Source organism: Aythya fuligula, chromosome 26 (genome assembly GCF_009819795.1).
Source record: "Aythya fuligula isolate bAytFul2 chromosome 26, bAytFul2.pri, whole genome shotgun sequence".
Lineage (NCBI taxonomy): Eukaryota > Metazoa > Chordata > Aves > Anseriformes > Anatidae > Aythya > Aythya fuligula.
In genome coordinates this window covers 4,718,745-4,740,577 of record NC_045584.1, presented here as the reverse complement: position 1 = coordinate 4,740,577, position 21,833 = coordinate 4,718,745, and positions in this window count along the sequence as shown.

Genomic DNA, 21,833 nt, shown 5'->3' with positions numbered 1-21,833 from the left:
CCATCCCATCCCATCCCATCCCATCCCATCCCTCTCCAAACAGAAGGGGAACGCCCGTCAATTTCCTCTCTGAATTTGGGGCTGCGGGTAGAAGCCCCAATCCCTCGTTCCCCTCTCTCCCGAGCACAAGGACCAGTGTCGCACCCGGCCGTCCCCCGCGCCCCTCAGACATCTCTTTAGTGCCGAATTCCACAAAATTCCCAATTCCATAAAATAAAGCCCCGTCAGTTCCTAGGATGCGGGCGCAGAGCAGTCACCGGCGGAGCGGGGGCCGAGCCGGGGGTGTGGCCCCGCTTTAACGCGGCCCGGCCTGCCGGAGCCGGGCTGGGCCAGGCCGGGCTGGGATTTGGGAAAAATTCACCGCTCCCCCCCTCCCCCCCCGGGGTCATTGGTTCCAGCCTCGCTCTCAGCTCCCCTCTTTCCCTCCCTCCCCCCCGCCGAGGCTCGAAACGTGCCTGGGCAGCGGGACGAGCAGCGTCCCGGGGGGCGGTGCGGCTCCGGGGGGGGGGGCATGCAAAGCCCCCAGGACCCAAGGGAGGCCTCGGGGGGGTCGGGGGGAGAGTGGAGGGGAAGGGGGAGGAGGGAGTTCCAGGCAGGTAACGGGACACGGAGCCGGGCAGCGCTGCGCTGGGGGGTCCGGAGCTGGGCAGGGCCAGGGGATCAAGGGATTGGGGGGGCTTTAAGGGGGGGCTAAAGGGGTAGTGGGGGAGTGAGGTGGGGGGCGCAGGGAGGAGGAGGAGGGAGAACGAGCAAGGGCTGAAGCAGCCGCGTCTGAAACGGTTTCATCGAGTGTAATAATGGCGATAGCGCATCGATCGGCCCATCGACCGCCCATCGATAGATCCCAGCCTGCAGCTGCCCAGCGCGCCCTCCGTCCCGCGCAGCGGCCCCGGGCCGGGCTGACGGTGGGGGACGGTGACACGGCCCCCCCCTTACCCCACAACCCCCCCTCCCCAGCCCCAACCGGGCCCGGAGCAGCGGGCCCCCGGGGCAGGCGCTGGACTCTGCCCTCCGCCGAGCTTTGCACCAAGCAAACAACAAAAAAGAGAGAGACTTTTTAGTAATTAGTGCGACATAATTGAGTAATGCGGTAGCTCCGCGCACCCCCCCTTTACCCCCTCCACCTCCCACCTCCCCCCGGCTCTTCCCCGATCGATGCAATATCATTAGGCGAGCGGCACGGAGCCGTGCGGGGCCGGGGGAGCGGGGAGGCGGCGGCACAGCCCGGGGCCGGGCCGTGGGCCCGAGCCGCTGCTGGCACGGGTGAACCCCGCCGGGCTTTTCCTCCCTCTCCGCCTTCCCGAGCAGGGCTCGGAGCGCCCCGAGGCCGCGGGGATGGCCGGGGGCAGAGCCCCGTCCCCGCGCAGGGTCCCGTCCCCGCACCGCTCTGCCCGCGGTCGCTGCGCGCCCCAACGCGGAGCCTGCTCGGAGGCGGCCGGGGCCCTCTCCCCTTCTTTCCATTCGCCAGCTGGATGCTATTGATCCCTTCCCTCGCCTCCTCTTTCTTCCTGAGCTCCCTCTCTCTATTTAATTCCCATCCCTCCGCTCCTCCGAAGCCGCCCGGGCAGCTCTCCGAGAGGAGCCGGGCAGTGCCGGCACCCCGAGGCGCGGAGCCGGGGGCGGTAAGTGCGGAGGGGGAGCTGGGACCCTCACCCGGCCCCCCCCCCGCAACCCCGCGGCCTTGGGGGCAAGGGGGACGGGGCAGAGCACCCGAAGGGGCCGCCGATTGGGACGAGAGGGGAGAGAGGCGCAGTGCGGGGGGAGCCAATAACCCCCCCACCCCCCCCCCAAAAAAAAAAAAAAAAAAGCAACAATTAATCCTGGCAGCGCTCAGCCCTCTCAGCACCCCCCGGCCGCCCGTCGCTGCCCCCCGGGGGGAACGGGGTGCTCGGGGCTGCCCGCACCGGGCTCGCGGCCGCTCCCCCGGGACCGCCCCCGGGGCGCTCTGAGCAGCTCGGGCAGGGGGCAGCGGCCCCGGGAGCGGTGGGGAAGGGGCGTAGAGGGCAGGGGGGGCACTGCTGCCCCCTCCCCGCTTCTACCCTTGCCTTCCAGGTCCGCGCTGCTGCACTCCAGCCGTTTGGTTTTGCGCTCAAATCTCTCTGTATTTGCGCGCCCCCCCCCCCCCCCCCCCCCCCCCGCACACACACTTAGGAAGAGCTCGAAAACCCAAGCGCCACGGCCAGAAATACATCCAGAGGAGTGGGACGCGCACCTGCGGGCAGGGGTTGTGGCAGCCGGCGGACAGGTACAGCCCAGGGGCTAAAGCATTTGGTTTTGCCAGGCACGGAACGGGAGCGAGCGGCAACGTGGCTCCCGCGCAGCCCCGCGCATCCCGCCATGGCACTTCCCTATAGGAAATCAAGTTCCTTAAAGTTCTTTAAGGCTTCAAAATAACAGCACCATCGCCTGGCAGGTGAATTATTTAGTGCCTATAGATTCCTTGCAAACCCTTTCATTTCGGTTCCAAATCTTTCCCAGCCCAGCCTTTGCCTATGGATGTCTCGATTTTACAACAATCAAGCGGGAGGCAAAGAGCGTGGCAATTTCTGCTAATCGATTTTCCATACAATGGGCCCCAGATGATGTTTTAAAATGTGAGAAACTAAAATGTGTTGGTTTAAATAAGACTTTTGCAATCAATAGCTTTTAAAAAAAGAGACTTTGATACCGGTTCTTGAAGGGGATTCAAACGCTTTCACTTCCAAAACAAAACAATGCAGGAAAAGCCAGCGACGCCGGAACAAAAAAGTTCCACCTGGATTTGGGGTTGTTCAAGCGGGCTATGGGAAAAACCCGCTCCGGGGGGCGCAGCGCCAGGACCGAGGCCCCGTCCCGCGGGGGTCCCGCCGCGGCCCCCCCCCCCGCCCCCGCCGCGCTCCCCGGCTCCGCACAGCCCCGGCGGGGGCAGCCACGCTCCTGCCGTCCCCCAGATCCCTCCCGACCTTTTCGGGTACGATTTTTCCTTCCCCGATTTCACGGCGTCTCCCTGCGCCTTGAGCTCGGCTTTCTGGCGTTTCGGGGAGGAATTCGGCAGCGGGGCCGGCGGGGGGGCTCCAGCCCTTTTCTCCACAACAATTTTCTGGGCCCCAAACACCCGTCCCCCCGGGCCGCCCCCCATTGCCCGTTTGCACCTTCGGCGTTTTCCTTTTTCTTTTATTTTTTTTTTCTCTTTGAGAAAATTTTAGCTACGAGCTCAGGCCCTTTCCCCGCTGCTCGCGGCTTCTTTTCCTTTCCTTTTTGCGGGATGTAGAAATATTTTATCCCCCCACCCTCTGCGAATAATTTCCTCCATCTCCGTAAAAAACACACCGGGTGAATTTAGAGAGAGGGACAGGCCGGGGGGGCCGTCGGAAGGTGCCCCCTCCCGCTATTTTGCCGTTCGTCTTCCCCCGGGGTCGGTGGGGAAGGAGGAAAAACCGCAGCAAGGAGGGGAAATAAATCTGCAGGGAGGTGGGGGCCGAGCCGGCCCCTCCTGGGGCTCGCCGCCCACTTTTCTCGTTTGCCCCAAACTTTGATACCCCCCAAAACTCGGCGGCCGGCAGCGCCGGGGCCGCGGCGGCGGCGGGGAGCGGGCGGGGGGCCCCGGGCCCATCCAATTTCACGCCGGGGGGGCGGTTTGGGGACCCGCGGCCACTCTTTTCGATGTCACCCCCGGAGTTTTTCCCCGCCGAGCTCCGGCGCGGCGCGGCTTGGGGCCGGGGTCGCGCTCCCCGGGGCCGCACACCCACCGGCGGCCACTACCCGGCCTCCTTCCCTGCACCCCCCCGCCGTGCCCCCAGCGCCGGGGAAGGCAGAGGGGACCTCCGGGAGCCTCTTCCACCAGCGATTTGTTTTCAAAAGTTCACAGCGGACCAGCCCTGAACTTTACACCCTGGCAGCAGCACGGCCCCGCCGGGGCTTTTTTGGGAAAGGCAGTGAAAACCACTCGGATTTCGCCAAGACCCGAGGTGGGATATTCCCCCCCCCCCTTTTTTTTTTTTAATTTAAATTTTATTTTTTTCCCTCCCTCCTGCCCCCTCTTCCGCCTTTCCCACGCTCAGACTCGGCCGTCCCGGAGCCCGGGCAGGATTTAGAAGCTTAGAAGAGGGAAGTGCAGCGAGTTTGTGGGTGCTCTGCGGGGCGCGTGAGGCTGGGAACCCCCCTCGGGCTGTCCCCAGCTCTGCCCTCTCCTCTCCGGGTCCGGGCATCCCATTTTGCCATTTCTCTCCTTGTGCAATTTGGGATCCCCAAACACGAATGTCTGAGCATTCTTGGGAAAAAAGAAAAAAAAAAAGAAAATAAGAAAAAAAAAGTTAAAAACCACCAAACGGCGACTTTTAGGGGGGCAGGGCCGAGCATATAGGGCGATGTCCGGTAAAACCTTTCTTTTAACAACGCGCGTTAAAACGCCCGGTGCCATCGGCAGAGCCCGGTGCCTGGCACCCACGGGTGCTCCCCAAAAGCTGCAGGTGCCCCCCCCAAGCCCCGGAACATCGTGGGCGGCTTTGGGGTGCCCCATCACGGGGTCCCGGGGCTGCGGGAGGGCGCCCGGTACCGGCGCGGTGGAAAACGCCCGTGCGGAGGTGAACCGGGCGCTGTCCTCCGCTCCGCAGCACGGCTCTGCCCAGTGCTGTGCGCCGAAATCAGGCATTCAATGCACTTATTTTGTACATAATATCTATATTATACATGCTGTGTATATACAAGGTATATATTCGCATGGAGATTGTATTTATTTTATCCATATGCGAATGTATTTATCCGCGTTTCGCGGTTCTGAATATTTTCGGCATTTTTTTTTTTTTCCTGTTGCAGCACGACTCGTTTTCCCAGCTCGGGAACCATCTCTGCTTTTCCGAAAAGAGGAGATCCTATTTTTGGAGACTTTTCTCCCCAAGCCCCAGGGCAGAGGGGCGGGCACGGCCGGGCCCCTGCGGTGCCTTTTGCTCCGGCTCGGTCGCACCGGAGCGGCCCGGGGAGGGGGTGCGGGGCGGGGGGCACTGTCCCCCTCGCTGGTCCCTGGGGTTCTGTCCCCGCAACAGGTGCCTCTGTTCCCCGGGGATGTGCCCCGCCGCCGGGCATGGCCTGGGGTGGGCAGCAGTGGGGTCAGGAGACAGGCGGGGATGGGATGGGGAAGGATGAGGACATGAGGTAGGGACATGGAGACATGAGACAGGGATGGGGACACGATGCAGGGACATGAGGCTGGGATGGGGACAAGGCTCGGATGAACACGAGCAATGAGCACGATGCAGGGACAAGGGACAGACAGGGAGCAGTACGAGGTGAGGATGGGTACCAGACAGGGCTGGGGGAAGAGGAAAAATGGGAATGAGTCAGGAACAGGATGGGATGGGTGAAAGGTGGGGATGGGACAGAAGCAGGGATGGGGACAAGGGTGAGGCAGGGATGAGGACAATGGAAAAAGGGGGAATGAGGCATGGATGGGGACAAGCAGAGGTAGGATAGAGGGAAAAAAAGGAAAATGAGGCAGGGATGGGGACAGGCAGGGTTGGGGACAGGGCAAAAGAGGAAATGAGGAAGGGATGGGGACAGGGAAAAAAGGGAAATGAAGCAGGGATGGGGACAGGCAGGGTTGGGGACAGGGAAAAAGAGGAAATGAGGCAGGGTTGGGGACAGGCAGGGATGGGGATGAGGGAAAATAGGGAGTGAGGCAGGAACAAGGGACGAAGCAGGGATGTGGACAGGTAGGGACCTGCCACCCCCAGTCAGACCAGAGCTGTTTCCACTGGGCCCAGTGGGGCTGGGCACCAGGTCCCTGTTGGATGGGTGCCCAGGCCTGCTCCACACCAACCCTAGGTCACGGAGTGCTTTTCACTAAAATAACCCAAGGCAGCTCACAGCCGCATGCAGCTATCACACACGTGCACACACACATGCTTAGAGCTCCAGCTGGCCATAATCGATACCCAGCTCACAGCCTCGTCCATGGGAAACATGCATCCGCTCCCCCCAAACCCACACCCCCAAGTGCCCCCCTGCCCTGGGCACAAAGCCACCCCGATGGCAGGTGGCGCCCTGAGAGCGAGCCCGGCTGGGGCGTGGAGTGGTGGCACCCCTCTCCCCGTGCCCTCCTCTCTCCTGCAGCAGTAATTGCTGCTGTATTTATCCAAACTAGGAGGGGGTGGCAGAGAAAGACTTCGAAGAGTAATTTTCCGGGAATTCTCCTCGGTGTAATTGTCTTGATAATAAATCCAGACACTTAGCCTGTGTATGAATTGCTTTTTACCATTTTCATTTATTATTGAACACAGTGGGGAGAAGGGGAAACGCAACAGGGCTCTTTCTTGTGAGAGAGAAGGGGCGAAGGGGGCTGAGGAGACAATTTCTCTGCAGATCCGGGAAACCTGGATGTGCTCATCATCTTGCTCTCTTTCTCTCTCTTTTTTTTTTTTCTTTTCTTTTTTTTTTTTTCTTCCCTTAATACATAACCCATTTCCCCACCACCTACTTTTTTTTTTTTTTTCTTTTTTTTGGGGGGGTATTGAAAACTAATTAAATAACCCGTTAGCTAACACGTTAAATTAAGATCCACTCTTGGATTTAATGATGTCTACGGAAGAATTGACAGAAATGTGAAGACAGACTGTCAATAGATTCCTTCCCCTGGTTACACTGTATAAATGTGATTAAAACAGATCTCAGAGAAGGGCATCCCGACATGGTGCCCGCATGGGGATGGAGCTGCTGGGGCACCCGTGGGTCTCTGGGGACAAACATCTGAAATGGCTGCTGAGTGGTGAGCTGCTGGCATGGCAAGGACACGGGGCTCCTCCCCTGGGTGGCTGGGTGGGTTGGGGATGAGAAACCGCCCCGAGACATGGCTGGGGCAGGAGCAGGACCCTGGGGAGGGGCTGCCTGTCTGCGACTGAGGAAACATCCCCTGGCCAGAGCTCCCAGGCAGCTCCATGAATGTGCCGTGACAGCACTGAACAAGCCCAGCCGAGAGGGCTGCTTCGTCCCTGGCCTTGCAGCAGCCCAGGGCAGCCCCATGCAGTGCGGATGGATGTGAAGATGAGCCCTCGCTTTGTTCTCGCTCCAGCAATACAAACAGTGGCTGGCACGGTGAGCATACACCCATTGCTTTCTGCTTAAGCTCTCAGGTAAAGGTTACCTTAGCATCCAGGCTGAAAAAATCAATGGCTGATACAGCATGAGACTCAGAAAGACAACATACATCTATCACTTAGGGATTCGATGGGCTTAGAATAGTCTTGTCAACAAATGATTGTTTAAACAGAATATCTCAACTGTTTATGGCACCCTTAATCCATACATCTAACTACCACTGTAACATGTCATGAGCATGGATTGCTCTGTAGAAACCTCTGTTGTTAGGTCCAGGGCTGCAGAACGCTTAAGCACATGCTTAAGTCTCTTAGACTTCAAATTAATCATGTACTTAAGTGTTTTGCTCGACTAGGCCCAGCCTAAGAACAGGGAAATACCTGTCATTACATTAATGGATGAAGTTTTTGTTTCCTGCCCTTCATTTATGCAGGGTTAAAAGGGCTAAATGCACACGTTTGCTCCAGATACCGCATTTTCTGGCCAGTTTATCCAGCTGGTGCACAAACAGAACGGGTGTCAACTGGATGTGGCGGGGGTTTTGTAGGTCTGCTTTCTCCACCAGGTTCTGGGGTCCTTGCTGTGGCATTTCAGGAAGACTTTGGGCCAGTGGGGCCGATGTTGGTGGGTGAGGAGCCCCAGAAGTTAAATAATGCAGGGGGAAGGAGCAGGGGAGCAGAGGAGCAGGTGGAGAAAGATGAAGAAAGATGCAGAAGAGACTGAAGAGCAAAAAGAGGTTGGAAAAGCTGCAATGAACCAGAGCACCAGCCACGATGTCCATGGAGACCTGAGCAGGGAAAGCGAGGGAGGATGGGAATAGAACCGTGGGCTTTCTATTCCCCCCCTCACCCCCTCCCCCAAATAACCACAGCTTCAAAGGGAATTTGAAAGAAGGCGTTCAGGTGTTTGGTGGCTTGCAAGAATTCCTGCCTCAAACAACACCTCAGCCCAGAGGATGCCAAGCCCCTGAGGGAAGGCAGATGCACCGTGCCCCTGAAGTCATCCCACGGCACTGATCCTCCACCCTCCTTCTGCTCAACCTGCAGAAAGCAGTGAGAAGCTGCCTCCAAGGAGATTTGGTTCATAGACAAGAAATGACTGCCGAAGACAGGGGCTTCTGCAAACACAGGACCTGCAGAACACAAACTAGAGTGGTGAAGAAGAGAGAGTGAAAGAAATAAAAGAGCATTAAACCACGTATCAATATTTCTCCTCAAAATGTAGAATGCATTTTCTTTTCTGAAAAATTAATAACCTCACTTTGTCAATTGACTCTCTCCCACCTCCCCTCCCTCCTGCTCGCCTCCACCTCCTCTTTCTCCCTCTCATCGTCTGCGGAAGATGTTCAATGGAAAACAAGCGGAGAATAAAACAGCCAGATAATCCCCTGCAATTCCAGACTCGAGATTTTTAACAGTCATGAAGGGTTCATCTCCCCGACATGTGACCTCGGCGGGATCTGCAAAGAAGGGGAACCCTCCCCGCTTGCTCTTTGCATCTCAGTGCCGGCTGCATGCCGGCTCCTGGCGCCGGTTCAGTGATGCATCTTCATTCAGCCAAACACCCCGGCACATTACGCTCAAGCAAATCAAAGTGCGCGGCTTGAATTCCCCAGGACCGTGTCCCCACACAACCCCGGGGCAGTGTGAAGGAGAGATCAAGTCACTGTCAGAAGGCCAAAAGGGTTTGTGGATGCAGCCTGCATGCTGCAGCGGGACAAGCCAGGTGTCTGCCAAGCGCCCAGGTGCACAGGGTGCTGAAGCTGATGCTTGCGTCTATTCTCCACCTTAAAGCCAAGCAGATATTTAAATGAGACACGCATTTAGGGGTCTTGCTGGAGGGGAATGGGGCAAGATGCCACACCCCTTCTTTTCTCTTAAGACTATGGCCCAAGCCCAAACCAGGCAGCAGGTGCCTGAGCCCAGGCAGATCCTGATGGCCACAAGTGACAGGACAGCGGTGTGCACTCAGGGACATGAGCATGCACCCTTGCCCGTCAGTGCTTGTGTGTCTGCTTAACTTCAGGGGGAACAAAACACCCTCAGAGCCCGGCACGTGCTTAGGAGGGGAGGGTGGCCACAGTTATGCCCATCGTGGGGATACCACTGCCACCTGAGGACTGGGGACACCTGCTCCCCATCACACTGGCTCTGGAAGGCAGAGCTACTCCCAGTCCATGGCAGCTGGTGGGGGAAGGATCTGCCCCATCAGGACCGCCATGGCTCGGGATCAAAAAGGCAGGTTTCTGTGGCAGCAAAGAACAGGAATATTTTCCCGAGATGCTGCTCAGATCTCAGCAGTGGACAGGGCCAGCGGATAGCTTGTCAAATATTGAGCAGGCATGTCAATGTTGCAAGCTCTAAGTGAAAGCAAAAAATCAGTTAATGGTCTTCCTGAGCCGTCCTCTTGGCGTGGGGAGTTCTCACAGAACCTGGGGCAGACGGCTTGCAAGGGGTTGATGCACTGCTTAGTAAAGTGATCATTCAGCAGCCATTAACATGCAGATAAAACAAAATATCAGAAAAAAATCCCAGTGGGAAGAGAGCAGTACTGCCCCAATTCGAGGAAGTGTTGCTAATCATCAGAGCCCATAAGTACGTTCTTCAATCCCCCAGAAATTTGGAAGTTTTGGGAGCTGGCAGGAAATGGGTTCCTCATTCTGTGAGAAGTTGTGTGGATTTTAATTTCTTCCCCCTCCTCAATTAGGGAAAAAGTGAAAAATTGAAAAATTGAAAAAAAAGAATTAAAAAAAAAATGCAGACATTGTCAATCAAAGCAGGTGGTTTTGACAAGCTTTAAAATAGTAGCTAAATTTCAGCTTGGGCAGTTTTTCAAATCTCCTTTTAGTGTAAATTAATCATGATTTTAAAACAAAAAAAAACACACATTACACAGGGATGGAAGAGGAAATGATTCTTTTGGAAAACGTTGAAATGGGGCAATTTGATGACTCCCACTCTTTTCATATGTCCAATGAAATGCTTGAAAAGGGAGATTTAATGAAACAGCTGGCTCTTTGGGGAAAAAGATAAGTTTTGATGAAGTGGCATTTTTCAAATTTTCTAAACTTTTGGAGTAGTCATGATCTGTGCTGGATGGGGAAGGGCTTCATATGTTCCCAGAACGAAGGCAATGCAGCAGCAGGGACAGTACCAAAAGGGCTCTTGTGCTGCCGTGCCTTTCCTTGAAGGGGTCTGAGTCTACCTTCCTCTGTGCAAAAAGTGAAATATTAGTGTAGCAGGGGAAAATTTAAAAAGGTGATTGCAGAGAAGAAAATCATGGCAGCAGGCTGAGGATGGCACTTATGGCAAAGGACTGGTCTTATTTATAGGACTGAAATTCAGCCCTGTCTGGGTGCCTGGATGTAAAGCCAGAGAGAGAGCTTGTAACTGCACCTGCCTTGGGCTGAGTTGCCTCCATCTCAGCTCTTCTACTTGAGATGAAACCACTGGCATTTTTTTCTTTACAATAAGGTAATAACATACCTTTCAAATAATATAATAATATAATATTCAAATATTATGTATCTTTCAAATAAGATAATAATATGTACATTCTGTGATGATTCCTCCTTGGCTGAAGGAGGCAAGGTTAGGTGAGGTGCCCTCAGCCTGCTTGCCGTGGCTGGAAGCACGGCCGCTGGGGTCCTTGTCAATGTCATTGAACCTCCCTTGGCCCAGACAAAATGCATGGTTGTAGGGCACTGACATTTCAGTCTCAGAGTCCTGGAGCTGTGTGTTGAACCCACAAAAGAGGTAATATGGAGAGCCCTTGACCCAGTGATAACAAGGACATCCCAATGTGGGGTTCCCTGATATTAATAGGCCTTGAAGAGGCTGTGCTGAGGGCTGGGTCAGCCTCCAGCTCTGCTGAGCAAGCACCAGGCTCATGTTTTCTGCCTGGGAAGTTCCTCTGCTGGGGGTCTCTGGGGTCTGGGGCAGGTGGCTGGCTTTGCTGATGTTGGAGGAGTGCAGCTCACCCTGGCATTTGAGGGAGGCGATTGGCGCTGGAGGAAACGAGGCCACTTGACACGGGCGTCTCACAGCGGTTTTGGCACTCAGCTTTGAGTGTCCACTTCTGAGCACTCGTGTGCTGCTATTGACCCCTCTGTCCTTTTGCTGGGATGAGATAAGACAATCACAAGCCAGGGATTATAACACTCTTGTGCTAAGACGTCAGGATCTAGATAGAGCACCAGCTGGGGACCAGAGTGAAAAGCGCTGCCGGGCGGCGCGCTCATGCACAGGGAACACAGGGGCTTGCGGCAGGAGGGATTTTGACTAGGATCAGTGTCCATGCTGAGGTATGTGCAGCACCTGGGGAACAACCACCCTGCCCTGGGGATTCAGCTGGACGATCGGGAGCGAGTCCTGGGAACCGCTCTGGGGATGAGCTGCTGGAGGCTGCCGGGAGGAGGCCACTGGGGAGGCCGAGGCAGCGAGAGCTCAGAGGCTTTTGTGGCAGAGGGATTTGCCTAATGAATGGCTCTTTGGAGAGGAGGGATGGGCCTTGTCTACACACAAAATTGCAAGCCAAAATTGGTCTTGTGTAGACACTCTTAAATCATTTTAAAGCAGGTTGGTATTGGTTTGTATAATTCGATTCCTTTGCCAAAGCGAAGCGAAATCGATGTAAATGGGGTTTACATTGATTTCAGTACATCCGCACAAAGGTTTTGCCCCAGTTTAATGAAATCAGTTTAAAAACACACCTTTAGCTAAACTGGCATAACTTTGTGTCCGGCCAAGGTGAGAGAGAAGGGCCGTGGAAGGCGAGGTGGCAGAGCGATCCACCTCAGCGGGGGACGCGCTTCACTTGAACGCGCGCGGGCATCGGCGCCCTGGCTCGAGCAGGCCGCAGTGGCGCAAAGTGATAAGGAACGGGTCAATATAGTTTTCTAAAAGATTTTTTTCTTGTTTCTGTACGGAAAGGTTAAATGTGAGGTGCGATTGATTTCCCTCCCCTCGCCGCCCCGCGGCCCGCGGCCGTCCTGGAGGACGAATGGCGGCCCGAAGTGGCCAAGTGGCCACGCAGGGCCGCGGGCCGGCCGCGCCGCTGACCAATGGCCGCCCGAAGGAGCCCCCGTTGCTTGGCAACCCGGCTGCAGGGAGAGAGGGAGAGAGCGCAAAAAGATGGATTTTCAGATTGCAGCAGCCAAGCAGATCAATTCTGCAACATGGGCTACAGTGGCCAAGCGGAATCTCTCTTGCTCCCAGCAGGTATTGATCCAGCCATGCTATAGGCATTGAATGAGCTCTAATAAGTCCTGAGTAAACAGGAACAAGGACTTAAGTGATAGCCCAGCAGTCAAACATCAACTCCCTTTGTCTTCTTCTTCCTCCTCTTCCTTTTTTTTTTTTTTTTTTTTCTTTTTAATTGCTGAAGGGTTTGCAAGAAAAGGACAATAATATTTATCAATAGAAAAATAAGGAGTCAGAATATCACTTCATTTGCAGGTGGGGAGGGGAAAAGTCCATGCCTCAGAACCCAGGTTGGCTTGGCAGAGAGGTGACCTGTGGACACACACGGTAAGTGCGGCTCCTGGCATCCCTGAGCATCCCCTGGAACCACCTCTGGGCACCCAAGACCTGCCAAGAAGGTCCCTCAAGGTGAGTTCTGGGGGAAACATATTCGTGGGGGAGTGCACATGCCCAGGGCAGCCCCTCTGATGCGATGTGGAGATGGGCACATTCAGGAAACTCCAGATCCCCAGGGCTTTGAAAGTAGACCTTAAAATGCCCCGCAGGGAAAGGAAACTGAGACCATCCTTCAGAAAGGGGCTGGGAGAAGCCAAAATCCTTAAATGCTGCCCAAAGTATGAGTCTGGAGATGTGGGATGCTCTGGAAGAGGAGAGGAGCAGACTTGGGCTCAGTTGTGAGAACACATGTCTTTGCTGCAGGAAGATGGGAAATGTTGGGAGAAGAACTGGAAAGGAGGAGCCCAGACTGAGTTCAGGGATGTCAAAGAGGAGCAGAGCAGTGGCTGGGGACATACCAAAGCCTTAAGGATGTGCTTTTGTGAGAAGCTTGAGGATGAGCCCAAGGAAGAGCCTGAATATGGCCAAATGCTGGAAGATTTGGCTTGGCAGCTCCCGGACACGCAGCTGGGTCCAGGCTTATGCAAAAAACTCCAGTGCCTGGAGGCTTCATGAGGGGCTGCAGTCACCAGCTCTTTGCCAGCCAAGAGCCTTGAAAGTGAATACACCATGCCTGTATCAAAAAACACCACTCTGTCCCTGCTCCTGTCTCTGTCCCTGTCCCTGTCTTCCTCTCCCTTCTGCAAGGGGCCACTTTGCTCCCTGCTCCATCCCCACACCTTCTCCTGCAGTATCTCCATCCCCTCTTCCTTCCTTCCTTCCTTCCTTCCTTCCTTCCTTCCTTCCTTCCTTCCTTCCTTCCTTCCTTCCTTCCTTCCTTCCTTCCTTCCTTCCTTCCTTCCTTCCTTCCTTCCTTCCTTCCTTCCTTCCTTCCCCCCACACTCATCTTCCTGCAGCAATTCACTGGCTCAGGACCCTCAGAGCTTCCTAAATCTCACCATGCAGCTTGGAGCACGGTGATGCCTCCAGCAACCGCCCTTCCCCAGCTGAGCAATTGCTGTGGTCGGGGGAGTTAAATCGCTGTCAGGAAGGGAAAGGCTCCCATCCAGAGGGCTCTGAGCTGCATCGCTGGAAATTCCCAAGTGACACCAATTAAATAACTGGAGCTGCTCCAGATTTATGCCTGTGTAACCGAGATCACAGGCCAGGCCTGCCTCCAGTGATTACGGGACCAGGGAAATGAGAGCTCTTTGCTTGCACTCTGAGATCTCTCAACCCACATTTCAGCAGCCTTCGTCATAACAGGGCTGATAATTAATTGATCTGATATTAAGGTGGCTGGCTCCCGCGCTCGCCCGAGCTCCCTGCTGCAGTTTAACACCAGTTAAATCAAGTGAGTCTTTGAATCCTGAACACGATGCACAGAGGGGGGGCAGAAGGGAGGCTGGCATCTCCACACCAGTGCACACACGCATGTGTACGAGCGTGTATGGGTGCGAGTGTGTACACGTGGCCCTTGATCGCTCCAGAAATGGGAGAAGGAACTGATAGGCAAGTGCCAGCCTGTCCCCAAAGATATTTGCTGTTTTCCAAGAAGAGAGGAGATGCAGTGTCTTTTTCTGAAGATTTCTGCATTTCAAAGTAATATCAGAAGGGCTTGGAGCTTAATCTTCGTTACCCAGGGGGCTGTAGGAATCAGGCAAAAGAAGAAAAAAAATTGAATCAATACGGCAGTATGAATTTATTCCTGGGGGAGGCCAGGGCACCAATATTTTTTCTCCCCTCCATTAAAGGGAGAGCACCAGACCCTTGTTCAGAGCCCCTGGCTGGGGTGCAGCAGCCACCCCATGATTTCTTTTTTCTTGTCCTCGTGGGGGTGTCCCCCCCCCCTCTTTGCTCCTTCCCCACTGCGATACCTCTCGGCCAGGTGTTACGCTGCAGCAGTGGGTATGATTACACTGGGGACAGAAGTCACACGAGGTTAAACAGTATCACCCAGAGGGCTGGAAAAAAACTCCTGGCTGCTCTGCAATAGTGAGCGATATCTTTTAGTGTGCTCGCATCCATGGGCTCTGTGTGATGCTGGTGGATGGGGATGAGGGAGAGGGGCAGAGGCGGTGTGGGGACAAGGATACTGAGCAGGTCCCTGGGGATCAGGAAGGTCTGCTCAGCTGGAGGTGTGGGGTCTCCGTAGTGCTGGGTGCCTCTCAGCTCCCTTGGGGGGTTTCAGGTAACTGCTGAAGGGGCTGATTCCAACCACAGATCAAGGCTGAAGACAGCGTGACACTGCTCTGGGGAGGTACCTGCCAAGTTCACTGTAGACCCTTCACCCGGAGATGCCCACCTGGATGCAGGGCTCAGCACAGGCAGGCAGGGGAATCTCCAAACTTCCTAGTACCCGCTCCCTGCCCACCAGAGCTGTGCCCTTGTTCCTTTATCCCACTCTGAGACGTACCAGGAGGGGAAAGCAGAAACACAGCACTTCATCAGCAGACGCATGGAGATGCAGCCCCTCCAGGGCTTTGCAGTTCCCCTTGGTGGCTGTTCCACCATGAGCTTCTCCCTCCAGAGCTCCTGGTCCAGGTCTCCCAGGAATGAGCGTGGGACAAGCAGCATGGGAACACTCAAGAAAAGTCCTCCTGGGCAACAAAACATGCCTTCCAACCTGGGAAAATCTCCTTCTGCAGCCACAGAGGGGGCCTCATCCTTCTCTCCTCATCACCAGAACTGGGGCAGAATCTCTCAGTTCACAACAGGAGAAAAACTCCCATTTCCATTTCGCCTGAGACACCCAAATCCCAGGCTTTTCCTGCACAAGCTAAATCCCTCACCACTATTTAGAGCATCCTCGGGTGTATCCCTGTCCCGTTCAACCCACCGATGCACCAAACCCAGAGCTGCCGGCTGGTGCTGAGTGGCATTTGCTGGGTTTTGGGAAGGACAGTGGGGCATGGGGTGGCCACGGGGCTGGGACGGCGTGAGCAGCGCAGCCGGTATTTATGGCCTCTTGCCGCCTGGCTCTAACTACAGCGATCAGCATCCCACCACAATGTGCCCAATCGTTTGAAATTTAAAACAAAATGTAAAACAAGGAATAATGGTAACAAAAAAGGCTTAATTAATTGAAGTAAATTGCATCACAATAGTGATTTCTCAGTAACACGGCTAAGTGCCCCATTATTCTGATTTCACTCAGTATTCATGGATACTAAATAAATCACGGGCCCTCCACTTACAGCCTGCTGCAGAGGGGCCGGGGGATGGGGGTCCTGCCATCTCCTCGGTCTATATGTCAATAACCCCAGCACTTCCCGTGTGTCTGCCTTAAATGGCAACCAGAAAAATTACCGTCAAAATAAATTAATTCTCCTGCATGGCCTCCTCCACCCCTTTTTTTTTTCTTTTCTTTTTTTTTTTTTTTTTTTTTTTTTTCCTTTTTTAACCTTTGGAAAAAATTCCCCTGGAGATTCATGAGGAAGCTTTTCCCCTGCTTGTTTCCCCTCACTGCTGCCCTGCTCTGATTATCAATATCCTATTAATACCAGTTTATTTGAAATCGTTTGTTTTCCCACCGCTCTGGCACTGCGGCTCAGCTCGGCACCCTGGGCATCGCTCGGTGGTGTTTTGTCATGAGGGATGGGTGAGCTTGCTCCTGGTACCCAAGCCCTGCCTGTAGAAAGGGTCGAGGAGCACACGGGTGAGTTTAGCAGGTGTTTGCTCACGAATTTGCTCTTTATGCATGTCTGTGTTTTTTCCAGGGACAACACCTAGAAATGCAGACCGGACCCCAAGCCCCTTGGAGCTGATGAGCCATCGTGTCGGGCAGTTTGTTGGGATGCTGAGCTGGAAGGATGGCCCTAAAGCTGTGGTGAGGGGAGGATGTTGAAGGATAGCCCCTGGATGCCCGGAGCAGGGTTCCACATTCCCAGCACACCCAAGGGCTCGTGGACCCCACCAGGGTGCCCAGGGAAGCTTTGTTCTCTCACCCTCACTACTGGAGCAGGACTGGGAAGCGCTGCTGGATGTACCAAGTGTGTGCAGCCCCAAGGCATCTCCTTCAGGAGCCTAATGACAGAAAAATCCCTCCTAGGTCACACAGCCCCGTCCCCCCTCCCCGCCAGAGCAGGGCTTGGTACGGCCAGCATTGATTTCAATAGCAGGTCGATTGAAATCAGCAGCGGGGAGGAATGGGGGGGGCGCAGCCCCTGCGACAAAGAGGCTTCGGCAGCCCAGCTGTGTGGATGGGATCCCAATGGGATCTGCTCTCAGGGTCCCCAGTGGCCATGTCTCTGTGCCGTGGGTGGCTGCACAGAGGTGACATGATGTCCCCATGGGTGCTGGGGCACCGCAGGTGAAGGGACCTTGCTTTTCCCTCTCTCCTCTCCAGAACGCAATCCTCTTTCTCCTTCTGAGCATCCGCCATGCTCCTGTCCCCAAATCTTGCCCACGGTCAGGCCAGCCATTGCACCACTCTGCAATTCCTATGAAGGGTCTGCTGCTGCAAGGGGCCCAGGAATCAATTAATCAATCGCAATCCAGATCCCAGAGTGTAATCATAATTAATGTTCAGCCCTGATTGATCATGGCACGGTTTCGCTGTGTTCGCGGGGATGAGCTGGGATGACAGAACCGACCATTTAATGGTGCTTTTGCAGAACCCTCCCCATCCCTTCTCCTGCAGGAGGGACAGAGGCAATTGTCCACAAAAATCAAAGCAGCTGGAAGGGGGGACAGCTCGAGGGGGCTGCGGGGTGGTGCTCAGCCACACGCTGTTCCTGCATGGGGTGGGTGACAGTGGCACCAACACCGTTCCCATGGGCCCAGCCCCAGGCGGCACCCAGTGTCCAGCCAAAATTATGGCTGGAGGCTGGCTGGGAGCCCTCCGAATGTCACAAACAGTGCGTAACTAGACTCGGATCAATCCATCAATGCGCAGCGGTGGTTAAATAGTGCTGTGCTCACCTCCCTCCAATTAAACTATCATTTCTGATAGATCCCTTTGTGTCTCTGTCTCCCCGCCGGGCCGTGCTGGCCGCAGGTGATGGCAATGGTGATGGTTTGGAGGATGCAGCCTCCTCCCCCGGGACTGGATCAGCCCTGGCCTCCAGCGTGCTGCCCCAGCGGGATGCAGAGCTGCCTCCAGGACTTGTCCCTGCCGTGTGGACCCACTCTGCTGCCAGGAGCCTGGGAGAGGATGAGCCCCAGGACCATCCCAAGGTGCAGGGTGGGGTGGTGGGGAGCTGGGGCTGCACTTCTGGTGCATTCTGGTACATTTCCCTGGTGTCAATTTGCAGCCCCCAACATGCAGAAGGGCTCTTGGTGTCCCCACAGCCCCCAGCCCTGTCCCCAGTGCGGGGTGTTGCGCTGGGGACACGGGGCGCACAGCGGAGCCGCTGGCTGGCAGAGCCTGGCGGGAGCCCATGAAGCAGAGCTGGGTATTGATTTCCTATCGATCCCATGCAACCACATTCTGCAGCGGCTGCTGTCCTACATTTCAATCCCACACCTTCGCCTCTGACTTTAATGGGCTTCATCACAGCCCAAAGCTTTATTTAACCAAAAGGGAAGAGAGCTGGGAGCCGGCTGCCAGAAATCAGAGCAGCCTGGCCCCTGGGGACAGCCACGTCCTCGGGATCGCTTGCAGCAGATGGGTTCCCTGGGGTGCTTTTGTAGGATGCAGAGCCCGGTCCCAGCCCCAGCAGGAGGGTGCTGTGGGTGATGGTGACAGCACCCAGCTTTCCAGCAACTCTTCCACCTCGAGGTCTCTTTGCACGCCATGCCCTGTCCTCATGCTGCACCTGCACACCTCCATCTTCCTAACAAAGGGCTTCAGCTGCTTCCAGAAGGGCAAAACGAAGCTCCACCTTAATGGGGATCTGCATAATTGTGTGTGTGTGTGTGTGTGTGTGCGCAAGCTGAGCAGAGACACCCCCAGACATGAGGCCACAGACAGCACTCATGCACCCATGCTGGGTGGGAGATGAATTCATAGGAGCTGCGCCTGGTGAGGATGCTGGAGCCTTGCTGGGTGTCCCTCCAGCATCCTTCGTGGCATGGTCCCGATCCTGATTTATCCTCCATGCTTCCCAATGTCATTTTTAAGTCTTCCTAGAGCATGGCTCTGTTCCTCAGGTGCAAGAAGCCACAATCGTCTTTTATATTGAAAGCACAGCACCTGCACACACTGAGGCCCCTGGGATGCCCATGGAAGGTGGGGAGAATTATTCAATTGTTTCATAACAAATCAATATTCCAGCAATTCCAAATCTTGGGGTCAGATCCCGCAGACAGCCACGGGGACAGGCAGCAGGAGGACAAGGGAAATACAGAGAGAAACAGCCAAGGATGACGATGCCTGCAGCAGCAGGGATGGAGAGGATGCTAACTTCAGCATGGCCATGCTCCAGCCAAAACCCTCCAGGAGAGATGCTCTAAGGGATGGAAGAAAGAACAAATAGCGGGGAGGGATGGTTGGTGCTCAGGACCTGCTCAGAAAAGTGACACTGGTGAAGGCAGAGCAGCATTGTCACCCTTCCTTTTGCTCCCTTGCCAGGTGTGCCGGGGCTCTGAGGGTTCCAGGTGCTGATGCACCAGCTCCAGCTGGTGGCTTCTCCCAGCGTTACTCCAGCAACCCAAAAATCTCTCCCTGGGAGTTGCCTGGAACTCAGCTGGGGCAGAAGGGTTGGAGGACGTGGGTGGGAGCAGGAGGGATGGATGGAGGACCCGAGGACCTGGGCACTGGGGACACTTAAGGCTTTCCCTGCACTATGTCCCAGCCCAGCTCCACTTCAGGTCTTGTCTCAAGAAGCCTTTTAGCACCATTTTCAATGGAAAAAGCTCAAAGCCAACATGGACAACTTCCAAAGAACCCCCACTGCCATCTCTGCCTTCTCCTGCTCCAAGGAGGCTCAGAGGGGCTGGGGAGACCTCGCTGTGGAGCCTGCTCAGCATCTTCCAGCCCACATGCCTGCTCTCTCCCTGGGGCAGAATATGGATGCTGTGTTTATTTTTGATTTATGCCAAGCCGAAAAAGAAATACATTTTCTTCAATTATTAATCAGCGAGGTGTGAGAGGGGGACACAAGCTGGAAATTAACTCCGTGACCTTTGGGAGTGGGTTTTTACCTCCCTCCACTCCCAAGCCCAGTGTGCTTTAACAGTCCTCTGAGCAGAACCGTGACTGCTCCCGAGAACATGCTGCCAGCAGCAGCCCTCGGGCTGCTGAGGGTGTTCAGATGGTGGGCATGGAGCAGAACACAGGTGTCCCTGCTCCGGCCATGCACACACCTGAAGTTGTCCTGGTCCCATGCATGTGCATTCACATATTCCTATACCCAGGTCTAAAGGGTTTCTCTGGTACCCACCCACCTTCCCCTCTCCACTCCATCCCATCGCACTGTTCTGGATGCCTCTGCTACCTGACAGCTCCTACCAGGCACACGTTCAAGGGCAGGATGGGACACCCTGACCCCACGTCTGCTCCTGTGCAGTGACTCCTAGGCACAAACCCTCCAGGGAGCAGGACTGGGTGTCCCCAAGCTCTCCGTGCTCCCTTGGGTGCCCTCAGTGGGCTCCAAGCCAGGAGGGATCCCACACCTACCCCTCCCTATTTTGGCCCTTAGCTTCTGCTCTTGGCTTTGGATGAACGCCCAGTTGTAGGCATCTGAGGAGGCTTTGGCAAGAACACTGCTGGACAGGAGAAAGGAGGCTTTGGGGATTGCTCTCCTTCCCTCCTACCTCCCCCCCGCCCTGAACCAATGTGCCAGGCTGGAGCTCAGCCTGCCCTCCTTGGATGGTGACATGGCCTGGAGGCCAGCAGGCCTGGTGGCAAGAGGTGTCCCCAAAGGGAAGGAGAAGTTGGGCTTGGGAAGTTGGAGCATCTCAGCGCAGGCGTGCTTTCGCCTCCCTGCCCCCTCCTCTGCCTCCTTCCTCTGCCTCTCCCTCCCTTCCCGAAAGCAGCACTGCGGCAGCACACACCAGCAAACTGATCAAGGCGAAAGGACTGATCAATAGGCGTATTGAGCACTTTTCAAGGTACGCTGATTTTTGCGGATTCAGTGCTAACCTCACGCCAGAGCCCCAAGCTGCCTCCTCGCCCCCAGCCCCATCGCCCCCAGCCCCAGCCGTGCTGCCCCCTCCCAGCACACGTCCTGGCCACCCTCTTTGCGCTGGCAGGGGCACCCAGCCTTGTTCTACCATGGGGGTGAAAGCAGGGACCTTGCAGGCTTGAGTCGTTGGTGGCACTCCAAGCTGGAGGCAGAGGGAAGAGCTGGCAGCTCCTGGTGGCATTTCTTCACAGCGGGTTTGCCCCAGGGGTTTGGGAAGCCACTGGTTGTGCTGGGACAACGATTGGTGGGGCCCGATCAAGCTGGGAGGTCTCCAGTGATGGAGATGGAGATGGAGGAGCTGGGGTCATGGTGATGGTGGGAGAAGGATGAGGACGACCCTTCGCAGCTCACGGGGCTGAATGAGAGGTGACCATGGAAGGGAGGAATCCCCCAGCAGCCTGCTCTTCCCGGCAGTGCCCAGATGGAGAGGGCAGGATGAGCGCGCACCTCCTCCATCCATGGCATCACAGGAGACAGGGCTGGGAGGGACCTCTGAAGGTCCTCACTGCGCTGAGCACCACCAGCACCAAACCCACCCATCACAAAGCCAAGGGAAGAAGCAGGCAAGGGCTGGATCATCACCCACACTGAGGTTTTGATGGGGAAGGATCTTTGCATTCAGCATCCCTGTGATCGCTGACAAGTGACAGGGGAGGGATCGGAAGGCAGATAGCTGAGAACGGCTGATAAGGTGCTTGGAAAGATAAAGCAGAAATTAAACAGAACTTCACGTTAAGAGCTGCTGCTTTAAGTATGTCCCAGCCCCTTCGCTACCAACACATGGGTAGGGATTACACCAGGCAAGGTAAAAATAGCACATTTAATGAAGCTAGGAAAAGCGTCAATTGGATTTTGTAGGAATTACAGAGACCTCATTTCCACATTCCCTGTGAAAATGCTTTCTTGTTGGAACAAATACGAAAGCCACAAATGTTGATTTGCCAAATGTGCTTTAAGCAAGAAAACCAAACAAAAAAATGAATGTTGTTCCACACCGCCAGATCTGACCTTTATCACTGTCACAAAGTTTTCAGGTTTTGGTCATCTAGAGAAGAAAAATACAGTACTTTAACCCTGCTGAATTTTTAATAGAAATTTGCCATCTAAGCCTAATTCTGCT